At 35.2% G+C, this 18,560-nt stretch overlaps 1 protein-coding gene across 6 annotated transcripts in view; it reads right to left on the reverse strand.

The window, feature by feature from the left end:
• The window catches only part of ERC2 (ELKS/RAB6-interacting/CAST family member 2), a 521,411-nt gene that overhangs the window by 60,727 nt on the left and 442,124 nt on the right, over positions 1-18,560 (reverse strand). For all 6 annotated transcript variants that reach the window (XM_037386906.1, XM_037386911.1, XM_037386910.1 and 3 more), the window contains one exon: positions 1,123-1,313. The gene's annotated coding sequence lies outside the window, so the exon portion shown is untranslated. The remainder of the gene's footprint in view (positions 1-1,122; positions 1,314-18,560) is intronic.

Genomic DNA, 18,560 nt, shown 5'->3' on the forward strand with positions numbered 1-18,560 from the left:
CATTTTTTCGTCTCATCTTTTCTCATCTCATCTTCATGGTAAAATTTTTAAGAAGTTATGACAATAGTAACAGATTTCTAATATCTTGCTTCTGCTCAGTTTCAGTTTCTGAATCTCACTTAATACTATTTCATTTGCTAGTTCTCATTTCCTAGCACAACAGTGCAGTGTCACGCAGGCAACTGTTTAAATCCAAGCAAGTTTATGCTGATATTCCCACTCCAAGAATTTCATGGACATATTTCTGTTTTTGCTAAACATTCTTTTTAGAACAGCTTCATTTTGGGCCTAAGGCTACATGACAGGGTCCCTTTAAATAATATTCCATGCCTTGAAACAAATCACAAAAACTGTTATATCAAGGCAAGTTATGCAACAGCTCTCTATGGTCTTAGCATATTTACTCTGTCACGCCATATGTGAGACTGCAGCCTCCACAACAAAACCTTTACACACTGAAGTCATTATCTCTGTGAAGTCTGCAACTGGCATTTAAAACTTATTGATGGCCTGGGTATTGGTGGCTCAGTAGGCAGCACTCTTGCCGGAGGCCCAGGAGGTCAGAGGTTCACATTCTGCTCAAAGAACAAGTTGGACATATTCCAGAATTGTGTGTGGGCTGTGCTAGACTCCTGAAGGGGCAGTCCCTAGGACAGCAAGTGAAACCTTGTCTGTTTTGTGGATATCAAAGTCCTCTTGGAAATGGAAGAGGAAGAAGTTTAACTTGCCAGAAGCAAGTGAATGAAAATGAGCATACTTGCTGGGGTCCTGGGTTTAGTAGCATGTGCTAAATACAGAACGGTAAAACTACAGTCCACTGAGTAGCTTTAAATAAGACATTTTGGTCTTTGTGTTCAGCATATGTCGAAGAGAGGTACAGACTGCCAGCCACGCTCAGTATTAGCCAACTTCCTTAACAGCAGAATGACTTTGGATTCAATTTCACACCATGTAACTATGAAAACTGCATGCGTCGTTTTGGTAAGTGAGGAATCTAAACAAAAATGCTTTAACACTGGTAAAACTTCAGAGCACACTATATAATTACTGAAAAAAATCTTTAGCCAAATATCTAAATCAATACTAGCAACATATAGAGAATAATATAAATGGAGATTCAACCTGCTCTGGTGTTAAACTTTGACACTTGAATATCCCAGATGTCTCCCTCCTCCTCTTCTTCTTTATAGGCAGGTAAAGATGGATCTCTTGAAGAAACTGGGGATCACACTCTAGGCAAAGGTTGGACAGGTGATCAATGTACAGCATGAGATTTTGCCGTGGCTATGTGCCTCCAACAGTGACTGGATCATCTGGTTTAGAAAAACAATTCAAAATTGTAATATTTTCTAAAGAAATTATTTAGGGAAAAATTAGCAAAAGGGAGAACAAATGATTTTTATAACATGGACTGTATCACAGAACTTTTTTCCCATAATTATATAGTTCATTTCAAAACTGCATTGATTTCTTATTTAACATTTAGTTCATTAACTTTTTCATTCCTTAGAAGTCAGCCTTTAGAGGACTGTATCCCATTTCCACTGGCAGAATGTGTTCAATAGTTACTGGTGCGATAAGAAGTTACAAGTTTCAGTGTCTTTTCTTGGTGTCTTAACACAACCATGCAAAGTGCCAAGGCCAGGCCTGGCCCCTTACTTACACAGGCTTTGGAGCAAGCCACCATTTATTAGCCAAACGGGACTCTACTCTGTAGTGCACTTCAGGGAGGTATGCACAGAGGTTAATGTTTGCTAATGAAGATTCATCTCCCAACACTCCCTTCATTGTCAATAGATGGAAAGAGCATTTTCTAAAGGACCATTCAGAGAACCTAAAGGACCTTTTTCTACTAGCATTTAAGAACACCATCTTTTATCTACCCATCTTGTATGTAGTGCTTTTTTTTTTTTTTTTTTACCATCATGGAAAAACAAACAATACCCTCCTTCCCAGAAATATCCATTAGTATAATGGACCTTTAGGTTTACGTTTGGTGAAATCAACCTGTATTTAAGCAACAGTGTTTACACACATTAAAAGAGATCATGAATTACAAGCATCATGACATCTTTAGGCTATCACACAATTAATGTGTAAGCAATGGACTTCTCAAACAAAACAAGTTAATGATGACATTATTTCTACTTTAGAAATAGAGGAACTCATATAACACAATCCCAGTGAAAATCTGTGAAGAATTATGAGTTCATTTTGTCACTAAAATATGAAAAGAAGCTATTTCAAGGAGAAGGATGTCCTCTTAACCCTTGACAACAAATTTATTTGTTTTTTGCTTTTCTCAGTAAGAAAGCAATTAGGTTTTTTTCCAATAAAAATATCCTTGTCCATATATAAACACTCCTGGTAATCACGTAATTACCTTACCCAATCAGATTAAATTACTGTCAGTTGAGTTCCCACTGTTGATTAACTTTCGTGTATTCTAAACCTAAATGAAGTCTTTGGTAAAGTCACTTAGTCATTTACAAAGGTGTCTCTATGATTCCAAAAAGTATAACAGCAATATATTATTCGCTATAATCATCAAATATCCAAGGTCAAGGATAGATCACAGTGGACCCCTTTTTTAAAACCCAAAGAAACACAGATTTAAACTATGCTGCTTATTTTTGTGTTTCTTGCCATGACTTCTAAATGTAATAGTAACCTTTGACCCCCATACATTAAACACCATAATTATGTAATTAAAACTAATTATGCAATTTAACATACATATTTTTGTCCTACAACAGGCAGGTCAATTACCTCACTCATTGACCTTGGAAGCTTTCACAGTTTAAACAAAACAATGAGGCTTTCAATTAATTTTAAAGGACAAACAGAGAAGGAGCAGCAGAACAATTCTTCAAGCTTATATTGCATAGACGGATCACCTACAAATCTCTTCATTTTGTATTACATAAAATAAAAGCCTTAACATTTAACATAAATGTTTTTCTTTCTTACGTTTCTATCATTAGAAATGTTAACACATTTGTGAACAGATCATATATACACATTACTTGCCAAATGCAAGCAAGAAACGAGGCCATATAACACTTCCTTCTTTCTGCCACTCCTTTTCTTCAGCATGGTTTCCTTTGCTTCCTCCTGTACTTCTCTACCTCTCTCCCTGATTCAATTTCACTTTATGCAGTCTTTTTCTTTCCCTTTTTCCTTTGTTATCTTCTCTGTTCCATTCCTAGCTGTAAAACCTGACAGCAATTTATATATTATTGAACTACTGTACCAAGTTTCCACTTGCACCCCTAACCCCATCCTTGAGATTGTGTTTCTCATCATATACCAGCACCAGTGGCTCCTGCTGGTGATAAGCCAGCACACTGAGGGAACTCAGAACTGCAGAAAGGTACAGCTAAAACATACGCAGTATGTGCTCTAAAAAACATTCTAAATGTTCCAGTATAGGAAGTTTGGTACAAGTGAGAGACACTTTTATGAAATTATTGAAATACATTTCACTTGGATAATGTCTTTTTTCTCTATATACACTTAGGTAAACTATATATACTGCACTGAAAAATTTTAAAGTTGTACAACAGATACTCATGCAATATTATATTTTGTCCAAGGAACTTGTTTTTTTTTTCATAGAGTAAAATTAGCATCATAATTCAACCATGGTTTTACTTTTCATTAAACTAAATCCCATTCACGAAAGAACAATTCTTAAAGCAAGTCTAAGCCTAGGAGCTCTACATTAAAAGGGATCATGTTCAGCTATCTTGTTTTTTGAATTGTTGTCTTAGCCACAAATAGTTTCACCAAAGTTAATAGGCTTAGCTGTGAAGAAAAGTGACAACATATATATAAGTGTACCAATCAAATTTTAAGTTGTTTTATGTGTGGATCAGAAAATAGCTACTGGCAAAACACATTTGCAAATCTTTGCTGACTTGTTCAAAGAAAGACAAAAATACCTGCAGCACACTTTGTGTTTTTGTGTCATTTCTAACACCATTTTTGGAGCCCTTTCTGTTCTCTGCTTTAATTAGGTCTGACTGGCACAAGGAGCTCGAAAAGGTATCAGTAAACCTTGACATAACGGAAACAAGGAGCACTGAACTCTGAATGAGAAGTTACAACAGTAAAGAACCAATTTAAGATGGTAGCAGGCCTTATTGCAACATTAAACCGCAAATTGGATCTGATTTATACAAACCAATATATTGAGATAGTGCCCCAAACTTCTGGACAATAGCTTGAAGGAAAATAATATAGTACATGTGGAGAAATTCCATCCAAGGGAGCCGAGGAGATTATTCCTTACACTCTCATTTAACAAAAAGGTTCTCTCTCTTTTGAACAGAACACTGAAATTGTAATTGAGCTCATGGAGCATCCCAAACAGAGTAGCAAAAGAATCTGTGAAGTAGTGCAAATACAGTGCTAATGAAACAGAGTGGATTAGAGGCACTGGGACAGATTCTACAAGTGGCTAAATAGCAGCAGGAGATCAGCTTCACGAACAGCAGGATGCTGTTCTTTCCAGACGGGAGTGACATAATACAGGCAAAACAATCAAGATTTTAGCAGATAAATGTATGCATTAGGAAAAGATTGCTGTGGAACTTTCACACTCAACAAACATTTAGGTAAATTCTGTAGACCTAATTTACACTGGAGAGCATTTTGTCTTATACAAACATGCCATGTTAATCATGTACAACAGAATCTTTTATAAGATAAAGACAGTAATTTTTAAGGGCTTAAATGCAGAAAACAGAAGAGTATTTGCTGAACAATTCAGTAAATGGATAAAGCAAAAAGCTTTCATAGCTTGACACAGCTTTAATTCTGTCCTGAGCAATTCTATGTATATTAGGTTAAACATACATAAAAATATTAGCTCCAAATATCTAGGATATTTAGAATGAATAAGTAACAGAATCCATGTAACCCTATTAATATTCATAAATTCCATAGTATAGCAGTAACATTAGAGAAATATTAGGTTCTGAAGGGAACAGTTGCATTTGTAAAAAGACATACCGAGATATCAAAATAAGACACACTTAATAAAAAAAAGGATCAATAGATCATTTTGATTTCTAAATTTGATGGGATTTTATAAAATCACACTTTCATTCTAAACATTTGTCTTCAAAATATCTTCAAAAGGGCTGAGATTCCACTTAGTTTCCATCTTATGCTATGAGCAATGATAAGAAAACTTAATTCAGTTACTTTTTAGCTAGGGAAGTGTAAAACATCCATCGGTCTTCCATAAATTCTTCCCTGACCTCCATAAAATATCCTTTTGGCCTAATTACTTTAGTAAGTTTGACATAAATTATAATTCCTAGCTCAAGAAGAGATTCCAGCCTGGAGTACAGGCCACACTTCCCCTTGACTCTTAGAACATTGTGAGACAAGAATTTGTGAGGTGAGGTAACTGCAGGAGGCCTGTTATACAGCTAAGAACATTGGAGCACACCACAGGTCCATCCACTGCAGCACCCTTTCTCCTGCAGTGGTTCCTGACGTAGTCCCCCACCTTAAGCAGCCTTCACAGGAAAGATTTTATGCATTGCAAACAGTATCTCAGCATTTAATAGCCTCTGATGCTCTGCCCGCCCCTGCCCCTCCTTGAACTCATCAAATGTCTTTTTGAACCAGTGAAAACTTTGGCACTCACAACATCGTGTAGCAAAAAGTTCTGTAGAAGAACTGCCATTTATAGGAAGACATACCCCATCCTTTCCCTGCCCTTCCACTCCCGTCACTCTTTTGGTTTTTGTTTTTTATACTCCCCAACTGGTAATTGTATTTGATACTTTGATTAACTGTAATATGAGGGATAGTAAGTAGCTGTTTTGAATTCACTTCATCAGGGATGGCTTTATACTTTCTGGAAACTCACAGGCATTTGGTTTAACCTTAGTTCTCCAGTTAATTATCCAGTTGACTGTTTTCATTCAGAAATCAGTTTAAGAGGCAGTTGTGCCTTTGAGAACACGAGCTATAGTGATTAAGGAAGCAGGAGAGAGATAAGGCCAACCAGAAGCAGAAAGGCACAGCGTTCCCCTGCCATGGCCTGGGCAACCACATGAGAACATCACGACATTTGCAGAAGACACCTGAGGACCATATTCCCTAAGCCCTTTCTCACCACATGACCAGAAGTTCACGTAGCATCTGATTAAAAAGCAGGCACTTCACATCACATGGCTGAGTGAAGGAACATGACAGATGATGTCCGTATTTTGATAATTTGATGGACATGTAAATGGATCTGTGTTCATTTCTTCTGGAGAAAAAACAGATTACCGAGCAGATTAAGTTCTTGCTAGCTGGCTCCAGTCTATGGATCTTATCACAAGTTGGCCATCTGTGATGTTAATGGGTATGATTTCTGGAGATCTTTCATAAAACTGTATGATCAGGAATTTGGAATGAAGTAGAGAAAGCCACAGTATTCATCAGTTCTAGCTCTAGCCCCCTGCTCAGCTGAAAACCCACCAGACGATGCTGCTTTTCTATTACCTGCAGCATTGTGCAGTTATTGAAATATGTAGTCATCTTGTTCTCATCACCACAAGGAGTGTGACTTATTTACATGTACAGATGTATTGCACATTTATAGCATGTTTGGTACAGAGCAGAGCAGCTCTATAAAAGCTGATTAAGACATTATGCTGAACTAAAAATTGGATGCTTTGTGAATATCTGTGTTTTGGCCTTTCCCCAAATGTCTTCTCCCCCCAAAGTGAGAGAGGACAGCTGGAGTAGACTAACTTTCTGTACACAAGAGACATTTTTGCTTCCCTTTTGAAGGTATTGCTTGCATGTTATTACATTTACATAAAGGATCTTTATTCTTTTCCATATATAGTAAATTGCACTCCAGTATGTGAACAGTGTATAGCCATTTCCCCCCAAATACAAGTTATCCTCACTGTCATTCAAGCTTTTTTTCCCCCCATTACAAAGAGTTGATGCAAATCTATTTTTGTTTGGTCTGTTTTATGCTGACAGCAATTAATTCTAAAGCCTACAGCATAAAGAAATGCAAGTGTCACATATGTTTTTAATCTACAGGCAAGTTATCCAATTATTTTAGGTAAACTTTATGATCACAACCATTCTTACCAACTCCGATATGATAGGTTATTTTCTTCTTAATGGCTTAAGACTCATATATACTGCTATGAAGAATATACTCTTGAACATTCCTCATGTTTTACCTCCTGATCTTGAAATAATAATACAGTCAATGAACACATTTTGTTTATACTTATTAGTCAAAAGACACTAAAAGCATGCTGGGAAAGAATATTCCACGCCTTAGGACTCAAACAAGTTCTCTTTATAAATAGAGCTTGTGTAAATCACAGACAAAGTCGACAAATTTCATGGATTAGTCATGGTGAAAATATCAGATTTCATGGTTTAAGACAGATTAATAGGAAAATCATATTAGAATACCGATTATCCAAATTCTGCATGTTGTTGAAAAATGAAATGAAAAATAGTGATAGTTCCAGAGCCCCTTCACTTATTTATATTTGCACTGAGTCACATACAGAGCGTAAATCTTGCTCATCAACCAAGTGCCTTGTAAAACCTCTGAAATCTATATTTAGCTACATTAGGCAAGGCACACTAGAACCAGAACATCAGGAATTACAGAGACGATAGTACATTCAGGCTTTTTCAATGCATTTTTCCATCCAATTATCCTAATGTGAAAATATTTTGTCACCTTATAGAAAAACTTTAAAGGAAGGAACAGACTTTAAAATTAAATCAGCTGTTTTCACAATTATTTATATTTGGTGCATTTAATTTAAAATTAAGGAGAGAAACTCCTAAAAACGTTCCACTTTAACAGAACATCTCGGTATTCTGGTAAAAATATAAAATTCATAGCAGTGAAAAACATTTGGAGTTAAGAGAAACTATCAGTTTTCATGTAAAACTTCATGGCTTTTAAGTCTTTCATGATGATGTAATCTAAAGTGAGGCCTTATTTAAAAGAGAGGTTACATATAACCATGTGATTCAAAGAGACTTGTTGACTGTATAACTATTTGGCTTGATGCCTACATCTCTTCTACTTAGTTGTATAGATCACTTGTCATCTTTGCATATAAAGACAGCCAATTTGTCATAAGTTTTCTTTAATTCTTTTTTTTTGTCTTCTTTACAATATCCTTCATATACATCCTGGTCATCAATATCATATATCTGACTGGAGGATGGAAATTCATTTGTGTGTCTGTCTTATTTTCTTTGCATGCAATCCTCCTGAGTCTTATAGGATGTACTTAATAAGAACCACATTATTCTGCTAAAGGAAGTCCTTGAGCAGACTTTGAGAAGCAGTATGGCAAATTAGTTTCAGAACATGGAAGGTCAGGTTGGAAGTAAAAAGCTGCAGTTATCTGCAGTATTTTCTGCAGTTCACAAAGTAAGAAAGGAGGTCTAACTTTCAAGACAGGATTTGTTTGATGTTTTTTCTTTAGAAAGCTGGACTAATTTATCCACAAACAATAATGTGTTGGACATTAGCTAAATCTAGTTAAAATTAGCTTTTAGTTAAATTCACATTTTTAATATATGAGCAATCACATTTCTCAGAATTCTAAGTGTATTTAAGTTTTTGTTTTCACAAAGTTAGAACATTATTTGCCAAAAAAAAATAAAATCTGTACCATTCAAATATTTAAATTTAGGTCTGTTTGAGTTTGGACATAAACAGCCCTTTAGATGGTTGGAAATGCCAGGTTTACAGCTGTCCTTGCAACCTTAATTCTACCCCCCGTGTCTATAAATTATGGTTATTTCTAACTAATGATCACACTTTATTCTTCACTCTAGGATCTCAGTGCCACTCTGTTCACAGGCTAAATGTTTCTTACAGAGTGAAGTTGCCCTTCAGTACTACCAAGGTTTTAAAAATGCTGCCTTTGCTAAGCATCTCCCTGAAACTACGTTACTATTTGCTTCCTGGGTTTCTCTGTGCTGCTCATCACCATATCTGGATATCTCTAGAAAACTAACAAACTGCTCTCTGCATCTTCTTTGTGATACAAAAAGAGCATTATTATCTGTGTGGGAAAAGATGGTGCACAGGCACTGGGCACAGTTTCAAAAGTCTTTGTTGCAGATGTCTTGGTCATTTGCTCTAATGCATTAGGCTTACTTCTGTAAAGTTCTTCAGGTTTTATAGTCCTTTTCATTTCTGAAACAGTTGTATAGACTTTAACATGTTATATATGACACATCTCTATAAAATAAAATTGTACATTTTATTTTCCTCATTTTGTAGATATCAAAAAGTGGCTTTTGCCTAGGCAGCCCAAAGAACTGTTAGAAATGGCCTAAAACTCAGAACCACTCTGGGTGCTTCAGTACAGGTTTTGCTCCTGATGACCTTTCAAGACCACAACGGCAGCATTTTCAGCCCTCTGAAGCACTGTGGATGCTCTATACATCTGAGACAGGTCAGGACTGAAATGAACAGAAGGTCACACAATACCTGTATTTTGGTCTGCACAATTTGTTAGCTTATAAGAAATCTGTAGCAAGAAAATGGATAGAGCTAAGATGACCAATAACATTAATGTCTCCCACAGTCAACATGCCATTTAACATGCAACTCAAGAATATATTTAGTATGATAGATAGCAAGCATGGAACAGCAGTGAGGTGCTGCAGAAAAAGTGGTAAATGGCTACATAACTGAAAAGTGCTGTAACATGCACCAAAAAGGGCACCAAAATATAAATTATATGAGCTACTTTAAATCAGGCACCTCCTAACTTCAAGACTTTTGATGTACACTGTAATGTCCATTTAATGAAGCCACTTCATGGACTTGCAACATATATTTACTGTATTGAAAGACAAAAGTTACAGACAACTTTAGTAATGGCTCATGAGTATTGTAAGCAGTCTGAGCTCTTAACGGTGACAGTCAAAGTACAGATATACACTATTTAAAAAAACCCTGTGGTTATTGGTGATCACTTCCAATTACAGAGTTGGGCACTGAAAGAAAAAGTTGCTAGCTTCTATACGTGAGCAAATGAAAGCATTCTGGTTTGCTTTGTTTATTGTTAAGACACACTGGAGCATAAATCCATCCTTTACTCTCTGCACAAAATCTGAGTGCCTTCTCTGGAGTGGCCATTGAAACTAAAAAAATAGTGACAATAGGGCTTTTGATTCTTTAAACCTACAGCTTTTCCTCCCTATTTTGAAATGGAACTGATCAAAAAATCAGCTGGACCTATAAGGAGCATTTTTGTTGATTTCACAGTTAGGTGACATACAACTTGGAGGAGTCCGAGCAATGGATATAGTCAGGTTAAAAATATCATATCTACTCTTTGTTTTTACCATCTGGTTTTCAATCACACACAGACCTCAATGGATTATCTGTTCTAACATCAGTAAATTAGAATCAGCTGAAATTTTTAATTAAATATATTTCTTTGTAGAAGCAATGAATGCAACATTAAGACCCAATAATAGTCTCAGTCAGGTCTATCAAAAACCTCCCATTTCTTTGGCAGGAGCAGATTAAAACCGAAGTACTATGAAAATTCCAATTTACTCTCCAGTTGTGAGCTTATGTGTTTTGTGTCTATATTTAATTCTCCTCAATAATGAAAAAATATTATAACCAATATTGGGTTCTTAACATTTTGGGGTGCAAGAACTGCAAAAGTAATGTTTGATTTTCTATTGATACTGAAATGAGAAAAAAACCCCACCACCATATTTCATTTGCAATTAAAACAAAAAAGAGGGGGGGGGGGGAATAGAAATCTCGAACTAAAATTGGTCAAAACTTTGACATAATCCTCCCCCACCTTCTCATATACTGAAAGAAATAAGTAATCCATGTTTGTAAAGTGTTCTAATGACCTCAGATGAAAATTACAGAAATGCAAAGCAAGTATAATTGTTGGTATTACGATGAAAATGTCTACTTCTACTCACTATGTTCATTGCCTTAAGTAACACAGTGGGTAGCCTGTTATTACTAAAGGAATAAACTTTTTCATCAAACACTCTTCATAAAAATATTTCCCTGGAAATGTAACACAGCATGTAGCAAGACTACTACAATTTTCCATCAACTATGAGTACATGCAGCATAGGTACCGTATTTAGATAATTTTACTTGAGCTTTTTGGCAATAGTTCCTCTCAAGGAAACCTACATTAACCTGAAATTTAGAGTCTGTTATCCCCAGGCTAGCTTCATTGGAATTTTTAATATGGCACTGTCTATTCAACAGTTCTGTGTAAAATGCCAATAAACTGGCCAGAAAAGAGCTGAAGGGCTAATTGCCTTTTAACTCCACTGTGATGATAAAGTCACGTAGAAAGAAAGGAAAAACTCCCACTGCTTTAACAAGTTTATCTGACTGCCACTTTAACATTCTCTGTCTGCATGCACTTTAGTGCATTCACCAATAAAAGGATAAAAGCATTCAAAATCCCATACCCTCAATAACTAAGAAAGTCCAGATTCAAAACGTCTGCTCTGCTGGAATTGGCCCATTAGGTCAGCTAGCTTTTTGCATGGCACTTGATTTCACCTACAGAGTATACACCAAGAATAATTTTCCTTTTGATGCAAAAGATTATAAATTCTTAGGAAACTGGAGTGAGAGAAGAAAAGGAAGGATGCCGCCTTGAAATCATAATAAAAAGCAGAAACTGTTTCTCACAGATGAAGGGCGGAATAGTGCCAATCAAGTCAGCGGTGAAATTCCCATTGTCTTTAAGAGGTCAAGGGTTTAATCTCAAAATAAAATACAATACAGAAAAATATAGCATCATTTAATCTTCAAGGCTGGATAAATACATAATTCCAATTTTTAATTATTCTCTGTTTCTTCTACTACATTTTATATTCTTCTCTTCTATATTTCCCTCTTCAAAAATCCAGTTTCATAAATAGAATTTTTTTTCATCTGATTGTGAATGAGATTTTCTACCTAACTCTGGTTTTTTTGGTTTTGGTTTTGGCATTTTTTTACACTTTCTGCACAATTTTATTACTTATTAATCCATAATTCAAAGTAGGTATCCAATGATGTCAGTTATGGAAGTCAATATTTATAGACAAAAGGTCTATTTTCCTTTGCCAGCTGAGTGATAACCATTCCTGTCCTACTTGATTCCACAAAATGAGATGACTATTAAAAGACATTTCACAGACTAATTAAAAGGAAGAAACTAGTGATCACTTAATTTTTTGCTAGACCTGTATTTTCACTTTGACCAGACAAGAAGCATGATCAGCTCTGATACCGAATTGACCTGTTCCACTTAATAAAATAAAAGCAGCAGTAAAGGCATTGTGATTGCCAGCTGCAAACCACCGAGTGTTGTTTTTCTATTTAAAATCTTTTCCACGTTTTTCTTATTGTAACCTGGAAAGAGGACAAAATCTGAAATCCAAGGGAATTTCTATAGAAAAGAATACTGTTAACACCAAAAGTTCCTCAAGCACTCACCAAAGCAAACGTTATATCATATTACAGTAAAATTTTAAAGCAGTTCAAACTAAAAATGAAGTGTCCTTCAAAACAGACTTATGTGCATCACAGCCTATGGATTAATGTGCTTATTTCCATATAGTTCTGCATTTCGCTTCTGCATCACTTTATAAGTTGTTCCAGATTTTGTTATTTCTTTCACATTTGACAGTACATTGTTCCACATTTGGGTGATGAAAGACTGAACTGGATGGAAGTACAGTGAAATGTTAGAGGGAGAATGAAAACAAAAATGAAGTTAAATTTTCAATTTATAAGGTAGTAACAAAACTAAAGAAAATCTAGTGGTCAGGGAGGCCGAGAATGTTCACGTTCACAGTACAAAATAAACAGCTTTGCTATCCTTCCAAATTTTAAACGCCAATATCTAAGGGAAGTAATGAATTTGTCCATAACAATACACTACTTTTAGGTTGTCATTGCAGTTCAGGGGTTTTCTTAAAGCTTAGATCTTTGTTACTAGATTAGAAGGCAGAGTAAACTAAAAGATCAAGCTAATCTAGGATAAACTTCTTTTCCACAGTTCAAAGGCATTGGCCTTTCCACAGGTTCAATTGCAGGTCTCTTTGAAGATGTGCCCTAAAGTTCATTAAGGAAATTTCACTGACTTGAACTGATTTCAACATTAAAAAGATAATGCGAGAGCTTCATTGCCAGAAAGAACCTGACAGATTGACTTTGAAGCTTTTTTAGGTGGTACTGGATTTTTTTTCCTTCTTCCACTAGAAGCCTTCTTCATTTAAATGGAACTTTATGCTTAAATCCTTAAGAAAACTTAAAAATTAAATGAAAAAAAATCTTGAAAACATCAATTTTAAAAATTCCACTAAAAATCACTAATTAATTCTTTCTACAGAATCCAAACTCAGCATTACTGATTTTTCCCCCTCATTGACTGTCCTTAAGAATATTTCCAGATGGTAGAGCACACTGTGAACTGTCAGTTATTGCTTATGCAGCATCTAATCTGCGCATCAAGCTTTGCAAAGAAATATAACGGCAAGAACCACAGGCTTTAACAATGTAAGATTTAGACAGCGTACATAGTCATGTCTTAGTAATAGGTGCTCCATAGCCTATGTCAATAGTATTGTGAAGAAAACAGTTTAAGATTTTCTTAACCTCTGCTGAAATCAAGAGAGACTGATTTGATGATTGTAACTGTGGAATTATACTTGGTCATTAAGATAAACTTTTTTTTTTTTGTACACTAAGGTAAATGTTAATCTCCTTATTCAGAAAAAAAAAAAAGTAATTATTGGGATGACAGTTTTAAGGATGGGGACTTCTATTGATAGAGTAGCTGAAGGGGAGGCTCTGCCTAGAGAAAAGGACTGCACACACTTTTAAGGTATTTTAGGAAATAGCTTGCAATGTATTACAATTATATACTTTTTTAGTACATAATCCTGCATTGATATCATGAAAAAAGTTAACACACAGGAAATTTCCCAAATCAAGGGTAACCATATCAGCATCAGTTTTCAGAATAACCAGGCACCCTGAAACTGTCTAGCAACACAAGCTGTAGTTCCTGGTTACTATAGAGTTCAGACTTGTGCACCAGACTCACAAAATGGTATTCTTGAATTTCATTCAACTTAACGTTTACTCTAAACACTAACTTACTGACCAGATCCTGTCAAATAAAAATCCCATCATGGAATCTGACAACTATTATTTTGTAAACACTGCTGATGCATGGAACTTGCCTTCTTGGAGAATAAATTCTACATATGTAGGTTCAATTAAATACTTCTACTGCCTCAAAAATTTTCCTACAAGTCAAATATTCAGGCAGTACGCTATTCCACCTTTAAGCTTTTCTACACTGAATCTTTATCAGAAAATCCTGAACAGAGGACTGTCACATGTACCAAGGTTTACTTGAAACACAACATCCTCAGCTTTTTGACGTATCCTTTGTTACTCTTTCTCTTCAAGAAAGCACACAGTTGTCTCTTTAAGCCTATTTACTTTATTTACTTGGCTTTTTAGAGTTCAAGATTTTATCTTGTAGATTAAAAAAAAAAAAAAAAGATAGAACTACCTGTCAATGTTGACACATTTAGGCTTTGTAGTAAAAGCTGTCAGGCTATGCAACTCACTCAAGGAAACTGTTTTATCAGAATAACAGAACTGATTACAAAATAATTATTAAAAAATTACAAGATGACTGATACAGGTGTATATACTGAAGATAAAATACTGAAATTCACATTAAAGCTTTTGTCATTTAGCAAATCTCTTGCTGCAAACTCAGCCTCTTGCAGTGATGAACAAGCAAATACTTTACTGACCAAAAAAATGTTGAGAGGCTGATCCTTCTTTCTGTCACCGAGCTCAATGTTAACCGCATAATGTGATTAAAGTCTAGGCACACATCGACAGTTATTTTTTTAATTTACACAATGAATTTTCAGAAGTTTGTCTACTATCCTGCATACAATTTACTTAATGTGCATTCCCCACACAGAAAAAAACCTTCTGTGGTATAACATTATCAGTTTACAAGTTGAAACAAGCAAAATGGAAAAAGTCCCAGAATTAAGATTATCTGTTCAGCTTGAATTTTGCACCTTATTATATATAACTTATGATATAGTCCTTAATTCTGCATGTTTTGTTTTTCCCCAGGATTCCTGTCGGTCAGTACTCAGGAAGAATTTCAGGCCCTTGCCCATAGCCAGCTATCCAACATTTTGCATATGTCTTATCTTTAAGATTGGTTAATTGAATGCTATTCAAACACTACTGTCAAAACAAAACTATTAATTTCATTCAGGCTTTTCTAGACCATTCTTTATTATGACATTACTGCATTCATCCTATCAGCATACACTACTTGGTCAACTTGCAGTTATCCTCATCTCTCTGGACTCACTTCAGTTACTACCACTAGGGATTTTGCCCAGCCAGTTCCAATTTCCCCTCCATCTTTCATATTCAATCATTCTTAATCGTGTAGTCGAACCTCAGCTGTGACCTCCAATCCCCATCTCACAACCCCCTCCTCCAGAGTTTAGTGGTCCCAATTTTTCTCCTTGTCTCCTGAACCACCAACCATTACTCTCACCCATTTGCACAGCTCTACCTCACCCCTGCAGCCAATTTACCCTTCCTTTTCTCTTGAGATATATTCCCAAACTCTTTTTCCTCTTGCCTCAAGGTTTTTCATCAATCTCAATCCTCTCTGGATCTCATTCTCTGCTGTCAAATCAACTTGAGAAAAACCCCAGCTATGGACTGGCAGATGACGTGGAAGATACAGTAAAGACAATGTCTCAGCTTCAGTTCTGGACCTGGCAGAACAGAAGCTGTCCCAAACTGAAAGGAAGCAAAATCTTCCCCAGGACCAAAGCAGATCACGCAAGTGGAATACAGATCCAACTAGTGCTAAAACCTAACAATCTCATGAAAAGAGTGATTCTTCTAAATTTGCCAAACACTTACTGAGACAATAAAAAAGTACATGCATGAAATAAATACCATCCAACAGCTAAAACTCAGGACACCATTTTGAAGCAACTGGACCAGTAAATCTTTTCAAAGAAGTTGCCACCTGTGTTGTTTACTAGTTTGTTGGGGATTTTTTTCCTATATACCCTGTCTTGGAAATAGCTGAGTTTTCAGCTAAGCACATAGAACCATTTGTGCAGAGTATACACTCTGGGGACAGATACCTCGCTTGGCAAGTGTCCCAAGTAATTCTGTAGAATTATCAGCTAAATAAAAAATTTCTGTATGGCAAAGGTCAGACAATCTTTACAAGAAGATAGGATACTAGGCAGGTCTGTAAACTGGGAATATATACTGCAAGTAAATAAACCCATACTAATGCTTTATACTAATAACCTATTTATTTTGTTTCTTTTTGTTGTCAGAACCAGAAAGGGAATTTTGAAGTGCTGTAATTATAAAATAAAAAAAAATGTAGAACATCTTGTTTGATAATTATTTGCTAAAACAGCTGAAAAAGTCTATTAAAAAAAAGAAAACAAACAGCAGAACAGGTTAATAAATACTTTAAATATTCTTTTAAAATAGATTATAATAATAAATTTTTCATATATTAATATAATTGATGCATTTTCACATATTAATATAAATGTTCATAGGTTGACATAGTTGTGGGTCCTTCTTGCTACAGACAAAAAAACCCTCCAGCATGATAGCAATAAAAATTGTTGTATACATGTGTAATAGGAAGAAAAGGGATAGATAACACTTTCAAGCTACAGTATTGCCAGAGAGAACACTGCTGTTTAGACCTGATTAAATATATTTAAAGTTATCTTAATAAACAAAGACCTTTTTTAAAATTTATTTTAACATTTTGTAAAATATTACTGTTCCAAATGAAATTAGGGGTACAATTAGTCACAAACCAGGTCAATGCAAATAGATAAAAAATAATTTATGAACAGGTCATAACATCTTTGTAGTTCAGTATCTCAAAATAGAAATATAATAGTTCCTACTTACAAATTATTTTGTGATGTTTGAATTTATTAAAAGGAGAACACATTATTAGTCATAATTAACACCAGATATTGATTATGATTAAAGATGCAATCAAAGGCCTCTCAGAGGAACATAATGCATAAACTATATACATAGTACCTAAAAGGAATGGGCTACTTGAACAACACCCTTACGCTTCAGCAGCAAGCATAAAACTTACTTTTATAGTTTGATGTAAAAGGTAATGGTTGACTTTTAACTGACATTGATGGATTGTAGATCACACCTTCAAACCTAGCTGGATGAATTCCAGTTTTCATAGGTGTGATATCACTATCAGTACTGCTACCACAGTCAAATAATTGACCAGTGACATCACACTCAAATTGTAACATTTTATTTTGAGTCCACGGGCTGCCACGTGTTTAATACTACAGTGTACCATGAGGGCTCTTAAAGCATTTCCTTTTAAGTTTTTTCTTCTGTTAGCTGGGTTATTAACTGTATTAGCAGTATTTCCTATTCTGCATATAGGAAATACCTGCTCATACCAGTAATAGCTTGTCTAACTGTAAAAAAACTAAAAGGAAACTATCCACTATCCTGCACTCCATAAACATATCAAGCTCCTAGGCACATAAAAGTGAGATCCTGCGATCCCTGGTTAATACCAGATAGATCTCTGTTAGAGTATTTTGGCTCCTTCTAAACACACCCCACCATTAAATTTGATTCAGCTTAATCCTGTCTAAAATTAAAGTAATGGTCATGCGCTATTATTTACTTTATTGAATGTGAATGCTTACTATAAGAGGAGAAAAACAACTAAGCAGAAGAAATGACAGCAATCACAGCCATTTGAAATATAAGTATTTGTCAGTTTTTAACATATAATTATAAAATTAGAATGTAAGATATTTTAAAGTCATTTGCTGACAAAAAAAAAGGTTCTCTACAATGTCTGTTGAACTCACCAAGTGTATTGCCTTATTTTTCAGGGCAAGAATCATTCATAAAAATACAAACACGCTTTATCTTCCTTGGGCTCTTGGGAATGGCTGTTCTTACGCTAAGATGCTGCATATTTTATTCTATGGGAATGCTATGAAAATTCAACCTCATTAAATTAATGCCTCACATAAAATTCAAAATCATTGGTCCCCAGGGATGATAGTGTACAGAGGATAGGTGTGCTAGCATATTGCATTTCCCTTAACTGTTAGCCTGGTAATTTCTACATCAGAATTCCATTTTTGTAAAGAGTGTAAGCATAAGACATTGGCTTTCTTTTTTTTAACTCTATGAATGAAGTAAAATGACAAAAGCCTTGGGTTTTTTCATTTCAAACGTAAAAAGCCCAAATTTTAATCCATTCACTTACACCTTGAGATCAACACAGTCAAACCCCAGCTAAGTCCAGGATACACTGTCCCACTGAAATTCTGTATTAATTAAATATTTGAAAGGTGCACCTTTATTTCTACAAAGATTACTTTTAAAATAATGACATCAAAATCCCTTAGCTGTAGATGTTAAGTTATATTTTGAA

Source organism: Falco rusticolus, chromosome 4, assembly GCF_015220075.1.
Source record: "Falco rusticolus isolate bFalRus1 chromosome 4, bFalRus1.pri, whole genome shotgun sequence".
Taxonomy (NCBI): domain Eukaryota; kingdom Metazoa; phylum Chordata; class Aves; order Falconiformes; family Falconidae; genus Falco; species Falco rusticolus.